General features: G+C 36.6%; 1 long non-coding RNA gene across 1 annotated transcript; it reads right to left on the minus strand.

Moving 5' to 3' along the window:
- Positions 1 to 91: 91 nt before the first annotated feature.
- On the minus strand, positions 92 to 2,725 carry LOC110701970. The gene is made up of 3 exons (XR_002507429.1): positions 2,282 to 2,725; positions 636 to 703; positions 92 to 531 (listed from the first exon to the last, which is right to left on the minus strand). It is a non-coding gene; the product is annotated as an uncharacterized LOC110701970 (long non-coding RNA).
- Positions 2,726 to 16,739: the final 14,014 nt, after the last annotated feature.

A 16,739-nucleotide genomic window follows, 5' to 3' on the forward strand; every position in this document is an offset into this window, starting at 1 on the left:
CATTTCACGGCAAAGTTAAAGTCGTGTACTCGTGTATACACACTCACCTAAAGGGAAATAGGAGAGAGAAAGTTGTTCGAAATTCATCTTTTTTAACGCAAAGGGGAAATATATACAAGTATTACATTATAGAGGCATTAAACCACAAGCTCAAAATGAGAATAGGAGGGTGCATATAAAGCAGCCTTAGCCCATTCAAAAGCCTAGTAACATAGCTAATAGAGTTTGCAAAATAGGAACTAGTAGAAAGCAGATGCTTCACAAAAGTAGCTACTTTTAGAGTTGAGAACAGCAGGACATAGTATCATCATCAGCTTCAAGCAGCATCCATGTAATCCGGAATTTCATGAGCATAAGTATCAAATAGCTCAGCTCAGTGTCTATACAAAAATCCAGTGTCTAAATGTAAACAGTAGCTACAATTGTCAGTCACTAATTCACCTTCGTCTAAGCAGCAGTGTAATATGGGATCACTGATTCAATTATCAGTGTCTGCTCAGCAGCAACATTCAGAATCTGATCAGCTTCGATCTGTTAAAAAAAAACAAACAAACCGTCAAACAAAAATATGTAAGTGTTGCAACTATTTCTATTAAAAAAAATAATAATAAATAAATAAATAAATAAATAAATACCACGGCTAAATTATTGATTCTGGGAGATTAGCCGCATCACGTTGCAGCCAATAGATCCACTGAAAAGCCTGAAACAATATAATAATTAGTAAACAAAATTTAAATCTAGTACATTAATCAAATTATATTTTTAACACATCATCCCTAGCCATATTTGCAAATTAATTAAGCTCTAAGTTCACTCCTCACCCTTCTTTTCCCTTTCAAAATGGAACAAGCTATGGCACATACGAGCCCCTTATAAGTACAAAATATTGCTTTGGAATGCTTGCCACCAAATTCTCCCACTGCCACTATTCTTCAAAGGGGTTGTGAGCTTGACAGTGAGTCCCATATCCATCTATTTCGTGATTGTATTAATTCTAAGGTTCTTTGGTCAAGAATCTTGACGGGGAACAGGTTGGATAAGGACTTCAATTAACACACTTTTTACAACACCAATTGGATTGATTGGGTTCGACATAACCTCAGCCTTAGTATGAACTGGAAAACCATTTTTACAGTTGCTTTGTGGCACATCTGGAAGATTAGAAATCAAGCTGTTTTTAGGCTTGCTATGGTTCATCCTGTCACCTTGTTTAACAGATACATGGTCGATTTGGTGGCTACTATTAATGTGTTTCAGGGAAATGAAGGGAAACGAAGATGAGTAGGGAGGAGGCTATCTAGACTTCTGTCAAAGTTAATGTTGATGGAGCGTGGCAAAGCAAAGAAAAGGCAGGGGCTGGGGCTGCAATCAGAGCTAGTGATGGAGGTTGACTTGGTGGTTGCTCATGGAAGATTACTGCTAGAAGTTCGTCTTAGGCTGAATTGTTGGCAATCAAAGGTGGCATGATCGTTGCAATCAATGCTAGATACAAGAAAGTTATGGTTTAAACTAATGCTTTGTTTCTAAAAGGTAGTTTGGAAGACCTTAACAAGAGTGGCACTCATTAACAAGACCTTAGCAACGACTAGTGGTACACAGATCCCGCAACACAAGGCAACTATTGAACAAAGGAGCCGGTAGCTTTAGCCATGTACTGGCTCCTCCAATTGGTACTCACTGTCGCCTACCGGATTTGAGTATCGGTAGTCGATGCCAACAACCAACAGCCCATGATTTTTAATAATCCAAATACTTGATATTATTTAATCACTACATCATAGAATATGGATTCAAGATACCTAAGAGCTAATAACTTGATAAAACTACATGAAAGGGATTGCCATTGAACCTAAGAGGATCAAAAATTTATTTTGATATGAAGCACTTGTAGGTAATTTTTATTGAGTATTGAAATTATTTATTTCAATTATACATTTCCTACAAAACCTGAGTTTAATCCACACAACAAATGTTTACGGAGTACCATAATATTATCTAATGAAAATTTGCACTCTGTAATTCATATTTATCAATCCACGCAAAAAAGAATATTAACCAGGACGAAGATTAACAAGTAATTGAACATTACTAGTAAATTAGTTAAAGATTTTTCATAAATTGAAAAAAAGTAATCAAAGATTTGTAAAATGAAAGCATACAATTTAATTATAATTAATTAGTTTAGCATTTAGGGAAAATGTATTCTGCATTTAGTACTGACATCTCAATATTTTCTATGAAAACAAAATAATTGAAGGTGAAAGACAATTGATCTTACAGTAGGAACCGATTGATTGAAGTTGTTGATGTAGAAATTCAGAAGATCTTCATTGTTTATAGCATCGACCGCCATAGCATTCAACCTCAAGACCATAATTTGCCTGAACTGCTCAAATTCCTGCTTCAGCTTCAAGAAATTCTCTTCAATCCCCTGAATTCTTTGATCTACTTTGTCCGACAATCCAAATAAATCCACCGTCTCTGACCTCAAAAGCTTCAGATCTTCGTTAAGAGAAAGCAGATTTCCCTCTGGAAAGTTAATCGCTGCTCTTAGGATTCCAATTTCAGCACACAGTCTTGCAATTCGCGTTCAAATCTTTCAAAATTCATGATTGATGATTGAATTGTTCGATTTCGCAATTTAGGGTTCTAAGGGTTTTGTGCTTTTGTATTCTTCTTTCGGTTTTCTTTTTTGATCGGTTCGGTTTACTTTTTTATTTCCTTTGTCCGGTTATCTTTGTTTTTTTTTTTTTTTTTTTTTTTTATTGTTTGTTTGGTACACAAATCGGAAAATTCAAACTAATCAATTTGATTCCCCAAAAAAAAAAAAAAAAAAAAAAAAAAAAGTTATTCAATTTGATTTAGAGTGCTTTTCATAAATAACTAGTGTGTGTCCCAAACAATGCCCAGATTGCTAATTTTTACTTTTTTTACTTCTTTAATTTGATGATTATGTTTAATTGATTGTACAGCTAGTGTTTGACCTAGGCGTTATTGCCTAGAATAAATAAATTGAATAACCTCTAATTAAAAAGGAATATATAATATTAATTATGTGAAATTTAAAACACTAATAATAGTGGTTGAGATGGTAAGTGTATAACCTTTATTTGTTGGAGGTTGCGGGTTCGAATCTAGATCAAATCATAATTTATTTATTTTGTTAAATGAAGTTGCAAGCTTATGTGTCGCATGAATAGTGACGTGGCATTGTGACATGATGTTGTATACATTGAAGAGTGCCACGTTATAGTATAGATGTTCCCAAGAATTGCAATTCCATTAATACAGTCCTTTCCACGTTATCATCTAGGTATTAAACCTTTTTTATTCTTCTAGACCAGCAATAAACCGCCATTTGAGCGGTTTTCATTTTGGGTTGAGGTAGCGGTGTTCATTATAGTTTTTTTTTTTTAAAAAAAAAAAATTGAGTTATCAAATCCCCTGTAATTAAGGATAAATTCACATAATGGAACCAAAACCTTTGAGGATGATAAGCAATTAATAATGAAATTGGACTAATAGGTAAGAGAAGTTTGAGTGAGATATAAAATTTGAACAAGGATTGGTAATGAAGGACTTTGGTTTCAATGAGAGAGAGAGAGAGAGAGAGATGAGGATATTTTTATTTAGTGGACTAGTTTCGTTATTAGTGGAAACTGCTACTTAAAGTAGCGGTTTTCCTACATAAAATGCTGCTTCAAGTAGCGGTTTTATAAAAAATCCGGGAAAAAAATTTATTCATTTAAACCGTTGACGTTGGTAGTAATCTTGGAATTAATAAAAGAATGATTGTATTTATGGAATTGCAATACTTAGGAGCATTATTCATGGAAAAGCACTCTTTGATTTACATAACAGAAAAATAAAAAAGGTAAAGTCGGAAGTTTGTAGGTACCGATGTGGGTTTTGTGATGTTTTTTATAAATGAGCTGGAATTTTAATTACTGACTGGATAGACGGTGTTACATAGACGGCCATTACAGGTGGGAGTTAGGGTTTATAGTCACATATCATTATGTTAGTACGAAAACATGATTTGCCTTAGAATCAAAAGCGAGTTTGAATTTTCTAAAATCTGGATTCAAATTTCTTTTAGGAAAAATTGTCAAGAATTACCTGCTTAATACGTCATTTTGTCAACGACTACTTGCTTAATTTTTTTTTTATCAAAAAAACTACCTACTCAATTTTAAAGTTTGACTAGCACTACCCATTTTGGTTTTCCGACAACAAAAAATCCGGCAAGTGAGGAGAAGGTGGGTTTACGAGATGGGTTTTGGAGGGCCGCTCCACTTATAAACAAAATGTTTATTGTTCCGGGTGGTCGGGAGTTCCGATTTTCAAAGAATTAGGTTAGATGGGTTCTAGGTATTCCGAATGGTCCAAAAGCAGTCCCTAATATGAATATGATGAAAGATGAAGTTCGTAAGAAGGTGCTGAACATATTCTTGAAATATGGTAAATCTTGGGAGACTAAATCAAAGAATGAGTGTAGCATGGTCTACACGTCCATAGGCATTATTCCTGTGACTTCTGGGATGAAAGACATGAAGGACACTTTTAGGTAAATTAGGAGGAAGAATTCAAAACCTTATTCCTCATCATTGCATTACAAATGGTGTTGTTCCCCACCCAGTCACCAAGATTAGCTTCTGACTTACTACCTGCACTTGGTTGGGTAATGGAAAGTTGTGATTATGATTGGCGTGAATTGGTATTGTCTAAGTTGATGAACAGTGTATGTAGCTTTGCGCGACGATTTTATGCGAATGGATATGCCGGTGGCTGCGGGGGGTGTGCCATGTTTGTAGTGGTAAGTGTACAACTATGGCGACTACTAATGTGTGTCTATATTGTGAGATGATGACAAAGTTAAGCTTCATATTAACAGTTTCAATTTTGTGCAGATATATTACTTAGACAGGTTGGACAGGGATCCCATTAAATGGGGGGTATTTCCTTGTATCAAAGTGTGGAATATGAAGCAAATTCGTAAGCCTGGGAAGTGTGATAGGCTTGGAATGGGAGACTATGGTTTTTTAGGGGTAAGTAGCCAGTGATTTAGCATGTGTCTGTTTTGCTACATTGACATCAAAAGTGTTATATGATACATAGCAGTCTTGTAGTTGTTAGATGTTACGTATGGAGAATCTCATCTTAGGAGGCTAGGGACACAGAAGGCCCTACTACAATTACACAATACCCTGTGAGTTCATGATAAGTTTTATTTGGGTTAGACTCTGTTCTCATACGATTATTTTCAGTTCAGTTCAACTCCTAATTTCCGTCTCTTATAAAATATTCAGTTCAATTCAGCTGAGTTCAGTCAATGAGAACATGCCCAAATAATGAAATCGTACTCGAATTGGACTGAATTTGTTTTTATGTGTAGGAATTGTCGAATACGGTGGGGGTGTAAGAAAAGGCGCAGGAGGGCTCCGACTCGTACGCACAAGGTCATAGGCAAACATAAGTAGCATTGCGTCAAAAAGATGACTCAGATGAGTTGAAAGGCTTAAGATAAGGCAAATGTTAAAGTTGTAATTTAAATTCAATTTCATATGGATACGTTGTCATAGATATTTGTTGTTCGTTATAGTGAATGTATGATTATGCTATAATGGTAATCACTGCTTAGAGTGAAGAGGACTTTCTTATTTGTGTAGCAGTGGACTGTCTTATTAGGATCATTAACAATTGTATGCTGGGTGTTGATGGGTACATATTTATTTGGGCCTGTATGACCTAGATTACTATATCATTTACATTCAAAGCCCAGTTAAATAGGTTAAATGTTGGGCACAAAGAACTTAATTAGGCTTGATTGAACTCGAGTAATACAACGATGTTGCCCAAATAGGTCTACAGCCATGAGAAATACAACATGAATTAAAAATTACATCCACAACTAACAAAGGTAATTCTTTTGGCTTAAAATAATTTGATGACCTTCGATTAACGCTTCTAACATTGAACATTGACCATGTCAAAAAAAAAACATTGAATATTGACCCTAAACTATTTCGGCCCAGTTGTAAAGTAAGGCCCATAATCATAGAAAAAGTTTTATAAGATAAGACCCATAATCAATAGATAATTCTTAATATTAGGCTAACATATAAATTTTTGCCTACACCCCTATGTAGGTAGCACTACCTGCACCCCCTCTTTATAATAATGATGCCATCTTATAATTTTTAGATTTCGAATCATATATAAAATGTTCATTTTGGTATATTCAGTTTTGTATCATTACATGTTCAATATTGTTAATACGGCGATACTATATACTTATTGTTTCTTGCTTTTTTATTTTTTCAAATGTATAGATGTACACAAGCTCAATTTATTAATTAAAAGTAGAAACTTTTATAAAATCAAAAGCGAAAATCTTAAACTTCAAAAATGTACATATTATGTACTTAGTATATATGTGTCTTACAAAATGAATTGAACATCGCCTCTAATTTAATACATTTGGTACACATAAAATGTTTGTAGAATCATCGTCCTTGTAATAGATACCCTTTTACGTACTCTTATGATGTTTAATTTGTGTGTTTTCCTTGGTACATATCTTTTCATCAATACATACATTATCGTCTTCAACTTTTTTATTTCATTGATTGTCCTGTGTGATAAGAGTTCAAAATTTTATAAAGTAAAATGTTAGTAACAATCAAAACACACATACTATAAACAAGGCAGAAATCCCTTCAAAAAAAAAAGGCATAAACATTTTAAAATACAAAATTTTAACATATTGCCTGAAAATAATTAACATAGTTCAATATGAAGATGAACAAGTAATATCAAAATCTAAATAAACATTTTTCAATACAATAATGAACAAATATTAAAATTTAATTGAACATTTTTTAATGTGATAACAAACAAGTATTAAAATTGAAACAAATGTCTTTTAATGCGAGAATGAATGAATGAGTATAAATCTAAATGAACATTTATATATGAGAATAAATATTGAATTAGATTGCAAATAAACATCTTTCAATATAAGAATGAACATATAAGATTAAGAGAATGACATATATCAAAACTAATTGAATATAAATGAACATAAAATCCATCTAAATTAAATAATCAATGTTCCACCTAAAGTGAAAATTTACAATAGATTGATATTCCTTATTAGATCAATAGAAAATATAGGCATAAAATGGAGATAAGGACATTTATCATAATTCTAATGAGCGTATATTAATATGTGCATGAACATATAATAGTACATATATGAACATTTATCAAAATGAAAATGAACATTCATATACGAGCTAAATTCCAATTCCTATAATCATAAGATTGATTAAAGTGATTGATCCAGCCACCACCACACCACCGGTGGGCCGCCGGCCACCACCAGTACCGCCAGCAGCAGCAACGGCGCCATCAGCAGTACGACAGCAACCGGCTGTGGTGCCGTGGCTACTGCTCGGATTTTTGAAAAAATAAATTTAATCTTTGTTTTTAATTTTTGTTTAAACCTTATATCTAATTGTTAAATATGGGTTTTGTGATTAATATTATGATGTTTGATTATAAGTATTATGTAATTTAATTCTAATTAAAAAGCCCAAATTTTTTCCTTATGCTAAGCCTTAAAGCTATAAAATTACATTAACATTTTTTTTTTGGTGTTTAGAGAGCCGGAAGAGCGAATGATGAGAATCGATCCCAAGATCTCTTGGAACGGGATGGGAGCTCTAACCACTTGAGCTATCCCTCACTCTCAAATTACATTAACATTTGAATAGGCACATCACACTTATCTCCATTAAGGTGTTGTTTGGTTACACTAATTTTCCATGGGCACTCAAAATTCCTTTCAAACAAAACCCTTTATTCCAAAAAAAAAAAAAAAAAAAGAAAAAAAAAACTGAAACTCTAATTTCGAAATTGTGATGGATTTGGATGGAATTGAGAGAGAGTTGAGGGATATCTGGTAGAGATTGCGATTCTTCAAGCTGCGACGGCGTTTTCGGCAGCGGATTATTAGTCATTGAAGGAAGATATTGATGTACTGAGAATGAATGTGAATTTGAATGAAATTGATTTGGCTGATTTTATGGTCTTGTCGAAAAGAATTCAGGTATAGGTTTATAAATTGTTCATTTTTGCGTATGTTCTCTTTTCGATTGTCTTCTTCAATCGAATTTTGTTATTCGAGTTTTTTTGTTGAATTTGTTGCTGCGATTGTTCTTGCGTTCATCTTGTGGTGATTTGTAGCAATTTCTGGTGTTTTGTTTGATTGGATTGTGTGATTGCAATTTCACAAAGAGTCGTTTTGATGAAAGGGCTCCAGAACCCAAATGCTCAACTCTCCTGCATTTAGGTTGGGTGGTTTTTTTTTTTTTTTTTATAGTTTTTTTTTTTTAAAAAAAGAAAAAAATAACTACCCATCCCATTACTTTATTTTTAATTTTAATTTTTTTTGAAAAAAAAAATCAATAACTACCCATTCACTATTTCCTTTTGGTTTTTCATTTTTTGTTTTGTTTTGTTTTGTTTTGTTTTTTTTTTCAAGGGACTACTACTAACATTTCACTTTGGTTCAATAGTATAATATATGTTATGTATTAGCACGAGTATACAATTCCTTTATCAACAATTCACTATAGTATCTAAATCCCCAACCCTTCAATTATATGCATTTTTGTAGGGACTACCCTCCAAACATTTTCTACTTCTTTAATCATCAAAACCAAAAAAAATGTACAACACGTTTTTGAGGAACTAGCCTCAGCAAATAACTACTTGCAACAGAACAAAGTATGTAACTCCTAGACTAAGACACTAACCCATATGACACTAACCGAGTAACACGAGTAACCCCTATAACATTGAACGGGTAACCTCTATAACTTTGAAAAGGTAAACCCCATAATATCATTGCGTGGCCACCGACATAAAAGAGTAAGATCCTGATTTTTGAGCTTCTAAGCAAAGTATAGAATATCATATTTCAACATAGCACAGCAGGTGTCAGCACATTATTAATACGATTATTAATACTCAATACAACAGAGCTAATTAGGGTTCAATAAAACTGACCAGTCCAAAACCAACCTGAAAGGAATAGTGTCCTTCGAACAAGTGTATTATTCTGATAGCGGGTTCAGAATTATTAGAAAGCTAATATATTCAATAAGGTCAAGTGATCGGAATGCCTGGGTGGAGGCCGCTTCCGATCAGTAATATTAATATAATTAATATTACAGCTTAATCTTGACTGAACCCTTCGGGTCACACCCAAGCAAATATATGCGAACCAACTCGACGAATTAATTCGGAAGAAATTAATTCGTCGCCCGAGTGTTAAATAATTAGACGTCGGTAATTCGAGCTTAGAGCGTCGAAACCGATCGTCGGAAGTCGATTCTAAATAATAAAAGACGAGACGCGCAAAATAATAATAAATCAACAATATTCCCGAACATACCCCTAGCATCGGAGTGCCCCGAGCATCCGAATGCTAGGGGCAAGACGAGCCGGCACACCGTGCTATAGCCACGGCCAGCCGCGGCTAGGCACAGCAGCAGCCGCACCGCGCCACGATAGCAGCCGCAGCCGCACCACGCCACAGCAGCAGCTGGTGCGGGCTGGGCTCGGGCCGGGCTCGGGCTTGGCTCGTGACTTGGCTCAGGCCATAGGGCCGTAAATAAGGGGAAGGTTAGAATATGGGAGCAAGTGGGTTGCCATGTGGCACAAGGTGAGGGAGAGAGTGGGGAGCAAGTTTGGTCCCCATCTCCAAGTGGTCCTCACCTAGTCTCTCATGTATGCTTGACACTTGTTGATTTATTACTAGTTTGCTTAATAATTTTATTTTAGCTTTAAATAAAATGAGAAAATCTCATTGTCCCACATTAATGGGAGAGATTTTCATACTCCATCATTCCCTATAAATACCCAACTTTGGGCATTGGAAATGATGCTTGAGTGGGAGTTAAAAAGAGCATTCCATAATATTGGGAAAACTCTTAAACTCATATAACACTCGGGTTTTGGTCGGACCTCGCTAACCCCCAGGTAGTAGACCTTAAAGTTGTGTTCGCCTTTTTGTGGGTGGATACCATTGGAGGCGCGGCGCTTGACGTGCTCGTAGCTTTCAAGTAAGAGCCCCGATTTTTGGGCGAAGCTCGCTTCGAGGGTAAGATTCGTTATCTTTTCTTAGTGATTATTTATTTATGCTTTATGATTTTAATTATTGCGAGTGGTTCCTTGGTTCGAGGTTTGTTTCCGCGGTGAGTCGGACTCACCAAACCCTAACAGCGGTATCGGAGCCCTGCTCGTTTATTTTTATAATCATATTTTTCAAGGTTTATTTTGGGCTTAATTTTCTGGTTTAAGTTGCTAATTAGATTAGTAGCTCGGTTTTATTTATTTTAATCCCGTTTTTAATGTCGATTTTGGCCCAGAACCCAGATTTTTGCCCAAGACTAGTGAATTTTGGGTGGAAAATGTGTTCTGGAAAGGTTTTTACTCCCAAAGGGGGCTATGATTTTAGCCAAATTCTGACCAGAAATGCCTTTTTCGAGGGGTTTTTCGTTTTTGACGAAATTTTTTAAGTCTTTTCTAACCTTGAAATTAATGGCATAAATTGTTGATTATATGGTTGATTATTTGCATTATTTTCTGCAATTTTATGTCCCCTTAAAGCACACTTACTTGGTAGTATTTGATGCTTAAAGGTTGATTTATTTTCACATAATTGCAAACTAATTGCTTTTTAATGTGAAAGTTTTAATTTTGAGGCTTCCATAAGTGTTAAAGATTCAATCTTTATTTGTGATAAGTGATTGAAACTTTAAAAACCACTAAATTCCATGTTATTTTGTGTTAAACTTTGATGTTTTAATCATTTTGAGTTGATTGGAAACATAAAGTTTCGATTTTTGTGATAGAAATTTGGTTATCTTCATGTTGGAAGATATAATTTTCAAGGATTCACAAAATTTAGTTGTTGGAATTTTCATTTGAACATTAAAGTTCATATTTTTCCAACTTCCCTTTACTTTGTCAAATTCTCAAGTTTAATTTAAATTGATTAAATTGAAAGTGAGAAATTGCCTCAATTTTATGTTGCACCAAGCTAAACCAATTTAATTAAGAATGGTTCTTGGAATTATTTTGGTTATTTGCACTTTGAAAATTTTATTAAGTTAGACTTGTTTAAAATTTTATTTTGCTCTCTAAATTAGTTCTAAAATTAATTTAGAATTAATTATTGTTGTCTCGCGAAAAGGGATCAAATCCCGAGGTCATGGCACGCAAAACGAGGCATTGCATCACCATGGCGAGCCGGGCTGCATAGCAGCCCATATGTGGCTGCCAAGGTGGCAGCACCGCCTTATTTGCGGCCACACGCGCGGAAGCAGCCACGCGCGGCAGCAGCAGGTGCGGGCTGCAGCAGCCACGCGCGGTTGTGCTGTGGCAGCAGCTCGCGGCCGTGTGTCGTGGGTCGTGTGTTCGTGGTCTTGGCGTGTGTGTATGCTTGGTGCGGTGAGGTGGCTAGCCATAGTAGGCTTGATGTTGCTTATTTTTCCGTTTTACTTATTTTAATTAACTTTGTTTATTCTAATTAAAATTTTGGGAGGCTAGGCCTCGGTTTTGAGCGGCATTGGCAAAATTACATTTTGACAAGTTTGGGTGCTACCGACTTAATTAATTAGATTAATTAAGGAAATGCGGAATTTAGTGGGAGCTTCAATTATTAATGACGTAATTTATATAATCGGTAAACAACTTTGACTAGTTTTAATTAGGCGTGTTAATCGGATTAACCACCTAGATTAGTTACTAGAGCGCGCGTTGTTTAAATGCATTTTACTTTGTTTTAATTTGTAAATTGCATGGGCCATTCACAAATAGTGAATGGATGAATGGAATATATGTATATATTCTCTCTCACAGGTTTTATGAAATGGCAACTAGTGGGACCCGACTAGGATAGAAAATACGGACTACGTGCCGTTATGTATTTTTGTAAATCTAAATACGGTCTACGCACCGTTAAGTATTTTTGTACTTTAATATTTAGATCTTTCCTAGTTGTAGACACTAGTTTTTGCATAGTTTGGTTAAGTCTTGAAGACGGTGTATCTTGGAAGACAAAGCCTCGAATTGCAAATGAAGACCTTTTGAAGATATGAAGATCTCAAGGGGTCATGCTAGTTTCCAATATGCATCTATAATTTCGATTTATATTTTATGGTTATATATATGTGTGAATTATTCGTTAGATGCATGTTTAGGTTTTCTTGATGTTGCGATGATTAGTTAAGTTCACTTAAATCAACCAACATAGAAATCCTAGGTCCCTAATAATATTGAGTCGAACTTGCCTTTCCAAACAACACTTATTAACCGAACGAGAGTGATGGTAGGCTACGCCAAATCGAGGTGCCATCACTTCTCCAAGGGGCATAAGGCACACCGGGTGTGCACGTTGGTTTTGGTTTAACTCATCGGTATGGGTGAGGAGTCCTCACATACCGTGGCAAAAGAGATACATCGTCAAAGATGCATTAGATGCGACGATTATCTAACCAAGAGTGGCTTAGAGCCATTAGCAAGGCAATGCTTACCCAAGAAGATTGAGTGTTTAAGACAAGCCAAAGCATGCTTAACCAGTCTTTGTTTCTTCGGATCTTGGAATCGCCTTATTTTCACAAAATAGGGACAAATTTTACGTGTGAATAAGACATTAAATAAGTATTGAAAATTTGCATGAATAAAATTCAATCTTATTCAAGTATTTTGAATGGTTTTTCATTAAAATTCTTTCAATTGTAGAATCATGTCTTCAACCCCAAACAATCAGTTTTCATTACGCTCAATTCTTGACAAAGAGAAGTTGAGTGGTACCAATTTCCTTGATTGGCAAAGGAATTTGCGCATCGTTCTTATGCAAGAACAGAAAGAGTATGTCCTTGATGAGGAAATGCCTGACGCTCCAAATGAGGAGGTAACTCAAGCGGCCCTTAACCGATGGCAAGTAGCCTATCGGGATGTCAAGTGCGTAATGCTAGCCACTATGTCTCCTGAACTTCAGAAAACCTTCTTCGAGAAGGAATCGGCCTATGAGATCATTTCTGAGTTACAGAATATGTTTCAAGAGCAGGCTCGAACTGAAAGGTTTGAAACCCACAGGCAGATCCTTGAGACTAAGCTCAAGAAAGGAAAGCCAGTCAGCCCACATGTGCTCAAAATGATTGGATTATTTGAGAACATGGGAAGGCTTGATGCGGGGTATTCAACTTAAATGGCTATTGACATCATTCTCCATTCCCTTCACAAAGGCTATGACCAGTTCAAGATGAACTACAACATGCATAGCATGGAGAAAACCCTCAACGAGCTTCATGGGATGTTGAAGCAAGCTGAGCAGACGCTCAAGGATGAGGGAAAGCATGATATTCTCATGATCAATAAGGGGAAGCCGTTCAAAGGGGCAGGCAAAAGGAAGAAGGGCTTCAAGGGGAAAGGGAAGAAGAACTTTCCGCCTAAGCTGAAAGCTACCAAAGACAACAAGGAGAAAAAGGTAGCATCTTCTAAGTCTGATTCTGAATGCTTCTATTGCAAGAAGAAGGGACATTGGAAAAGAGAATGCCTCAAATTCAAGGAAGATAAGAAGAACGGAACCGTTGCTTCTACATTAGGTATTTACGTTATAGACTTTAACTTCACTAGCTCGGCTTCATGGGTATTAGATACCGGATGTGGCTCACACCTTTGTTCCAATTCACAGGGACTAAGGAACACTAGGAATCTAGCGAAGGGAGAGATCGAGCTCCGGGTAGGAAATGGAGCAAGGATTGGTGCTATTTCCATAGGATCTCTTAGTTTGTCTTTGCCCACGGGGCTAGTTTTGGAACTTGACAATGTTTATTGTGTTCCCAACATTACCAAAAACATCATTTCAATTTCGGCGTTGGACGCCAAAGGTTTTGAATTTCGAGTTAAAGACCAATCATGTTCATTTTATCTCGATAATGTTTTATATGGTACGACACATTCAGAAAATGGTCTTTATGTGTTATCACTAGACAAGGAAATTTATAACGTTAATAATCCTGCAAAGAAAGCTAAGACTACACAGTCTAGTCAAACTTACTTGTGGCATTGTCGCCTTGGCCACATTAACATCAAACGCATCAAGAAACTTCTACAAGAAGGTATTCTTGACTCATTTGATTTAGAATCCTTTGAGAATTGCAAAGGATGTTTATTAGGCAAGATGATAAAGCAACCATTCTCCAAGTTAGGAGAAAGGGCCAGTGACTTATTGGGACTAATACACACCGATGTATGTGGACCAATGAGTACACCCGCAAGGAGTGGTTATCGGTATTTCATAACCTTCACGGACGACTTTAGTATATATGGTTATGTCTATCTAATGTCGCACAAATCTGAATCGTTTGATAAATTCAAAGAATTTCAGAAAGAAGTTGAAAACCAACTCGGCAAGAAAATCAAGGTGCTTCGATCGGATCGAGATGGCGAATATTTAAGCCAAGAGTTCGATGACCATCTGAAAGAACATGGAATACTTTCAGAGTTGACACCTCCGGGAACTCCTCAATGGAATGGAGTATCTGAAAGGAGGAATCGAACCCTGTTAGACATGGTCCGATCTACTATGGGTCTTAGTGAACTTCCAATCTCTTTCTGGGGACATGCACTTTTAACTGCGGCACTCACTCTAAATTGTGTTCCGTCAAAAGTAGTGGAAAAGACTCCATATGAATTATGGACAAGCAAACCGCCAAGGTTGTCTTTTCTCAAGATTTGGGGATGCGAATCATATGTCAAGAAACTCATTTCTAACAAACTTCATCCGAAATCTGACAAGGTTTACTTTGTGGGTTATCCAAAAGAAACCAAAGGGTATTACTTCTACAACAAATCCGAGAACAAAGTGTTTGTTGCTCGTGATGGTGTCTTCTTGGAGAAGGAGTATCTCTCCAAAATGACAAGTGGGAGGAAAATCGAACTCGACGAAGTTCGAGAGGACGAGCAACAAGGACAAGTTGACAATCAAACTGCTTACAAAGCAGCTGTTGACATTGGTCAAAGTCAAAATACGCAAAATCAACCCGACAATGCAAATGCTCAGCCCATTACCCTACGTAGGTCGACTCGGCCAAGATCTCAACCTGACAGATATCTCGGTGTTACTTTAACCGAAGATCTGGACATCCTAGTAGTGGATGGAGATGAGCCGACAACCTACAAGCAAGCTATGACGAGCCCCGACTCTGCAAAATGGCAAGAGGCCATGAAATACGAAATGGACTCCATGTTTGAAAATCAAGTATGAGACTTGGTTGATTTACCCGCAGGTTATACACCTATCGGATGTAAATGGATTTTCAAGATGAAAACCGACAAAGATGGAAATGTATTTATTTACAAAGCAAGGCTGGTAGCAAAAGGTTATAGGCAAATTCACGGCGTTGATTATGATGAAACCTTTTCTCCAGTTGCTATGCTTAAGTCCGTTCGAATTCTTCTAGCGATTGCTGCATATTACAATTATGAAGTATGACAGATGGACGTTAAAACCGCCTTCCTCAATGGGATTTTGGAAGAAACAGTGTATATGACACAGCCTGAAGGTTTTGTTGACCAGAATAGTCCTAAGAAGGTATGCAAGCTTAAGAAGTCCATTTATGGATTAAAGAAAGCAAGCAGAAGTTGGAATCTGCGATTTGATGAAGCCATCAGTGAGTTTGGTTTTATCAAAAATCCAGATGAGTCTTGTGTTTACAAGAAGGTCAGTGGGAGTGACATCGCCTTCCTAGTCTTATATGTCGATGACATTTTGCTCATTGGAAATAGCATTCCATTGCTAGAGTCTGTATAGACTTGGCTCGGGAAATGTTTTTCAATGAAAGACTTGGGAGAGGCTCGGTACATATTAGGCATCAAGATCTATAGGGATAGATCAAAAAGGATGATTGGAATGAGTCAGAGTACTTACATCGATAAGGTACTGGCTCGATTCCAAATGGAATGAGCCAAGAGAGGGCACCTACCCATGTCACATGGCATAACCTTAAGCAAGAAGCAGTGTCCAAAGACACCTGATGAGCGAGAAAGGATGAGTCGAATTCCATATGCTTCGCTTATTGGATCGATCATGTATGCCATGATATGTACTAGGCCTGATGTATCGTATGTCTTAAGTGCTACGAGCCGATACCAATCAGATCCAGGAGAGGCGCATTGGACTGCGGCCAAGAATATTCTAAAGTACCTGAAAAGGAACAAGGATAAATTCCTGGTTTTTGGTGGTAAAGAAGAATTGGTTGTTGAGGGATATACCGACGCAAGCTTCCAGACAAACAGAGACGACTTTAAGTCACAATGAGGATACATATTCTGTCTCAATGGAGGAGCGTTTAGTTGGAAGAGTGCAAAGCAAAGCACAACCGCTGATTCTTCAACTGAAGTCGAGTACTTGGCAGCATATGAGGCAGCCAAGGAGGCAGTTTGGATTCGCAAGTTCATTGATGAACTTGGTGTTGTACCCTCCATCAAGGGTCCAATAGACCTCTATTGTGACAACAATGGAGCTATTGCTCAGGCTAGAGAGCCACGAGAACATCAGAAGGTCAAACATGTCCAGAGGCGATTTCACATGATCCGAGAATGGAAGTCAGAAGGTGAAATCAGAATTTGCAAAGTTGGAACGGATGACAATGTAG

Source organism: Chenopodium quinoa, unplaced genomic scaffold (genome assembly GCF_001683475.1).
Source record: "Chenopodium quinoa cultivar QQ74 unplaced genomic scaffold, ASM168347v1, whole genome shotgun sequence".
NCBI classification, from domain to species: domain Eukaryota; kingdom Viridiplantae; phylum Streptophyta; class Magnoliopsida; order Caryophyllales; family Amaranthaceae; genus Chenopodium; species Chenopodium quinoa.